A 1,125-nucleotide genomic window follows, 5' to 3' on the forward strand; every position below is an offset into this window, starting at 1 on the left:
GATGAGGGGCCGTGCAGAGGGGTTGCAGGCGTCCAGGCAGGCTGCTGTGTCCCAGAGGAGGGACCTGTGCGGCCCACCGGGAAACGATGGAGTCATGACCACGTCCTGCCCGCACACGGAGCCTCGCCGTTAAATCCGAGCGCTCATAAAGGACGCGGATGCAAAAATACCCCCGATGCACCAGGCTCTGTGGAGGAGCGTGAGGAATCTGATCCCGGGCCTGTCGGACGTAAGCCTTGTCTGTCAGCACCCCCCCCCCCCCCCCCCCCCACACACACACACAACCATACCAATTCCTATGAATAGAGACACACAGGCACAGACACACACACACTAAGACACGCTCTCACGACGAACACACACTCGCGCGCGCTATGGCACTCGCACACAAAAGCACGCGTGCCCGCTCAACACGCGCGCCTACATGGCGTAGGCAACGCAACACCGAAATAAAATGCATCTAAGTGTTTCGGTGGATCTCCAGCACAGCTCATAGAGGAACGTTCTGGGAACTCTACCGCCCCTCCACCACTGGAGGGAGACAGAGTGCCTTGCTGGGATTCTCTGAGGACCCTCTTGCTGTGGGAGTCAAGCTGATTCACTCAGGGTGAATGCCTGCTCGCTGTGCTCGACTGGCTGGACAAAATTGCCCCAGCGGTTTGATGTGGCTGTGCTGAATGGGTGTGAGCCAGGACGCTGCTCGCCAGTCTGTCTGCTTTGTCTGGAAGCTTCTACCTGGATCTGGGTCTTAAAGGTGAACCACACGCCGGACGCTTAAACACCTGAGAGGCTATTATGACTCAGAGACATTACTGTCCGAACCCTCAGAGAATGTAATGTTCCTAAACATTGGTGGGGGAAAAAAAAGGCTTGGATCGATTATTTCTGGGGGGTGTTTTTTCTCTAGATCACAATGGTGTTTGTGTGTCTTTTTGGTTTCTGTCGCAGGATGGAGTTGTGGACACAGGGGCTCTGTGATGTGTGCAGGAGGCGGCTTCAAACAGGCCCACAGCCAGAAGTATCTCAACTCCACTGAAAGAGCAGCGAGAGCGAAACGGTGGATGCGGTGCTCGTTTCATCTCTCTCCCTCGCTACGCGTCTTTTTGAAAAGGCAGCTCTGTAGAA

Source organism: Osmerus eperlanus, chromosome 2 (genome assembly GCF_963692335.1).
Source record: "Osmerus eperlanus chromosome 2, fOsmEpe2.1, whole genome shotgun sequence".
NCBI lineage: Eukaryota > Metazoa > Chordata > Actinopteri > Osmeriformes > Osmeridae > Osmerus > Osmerus eperlanus.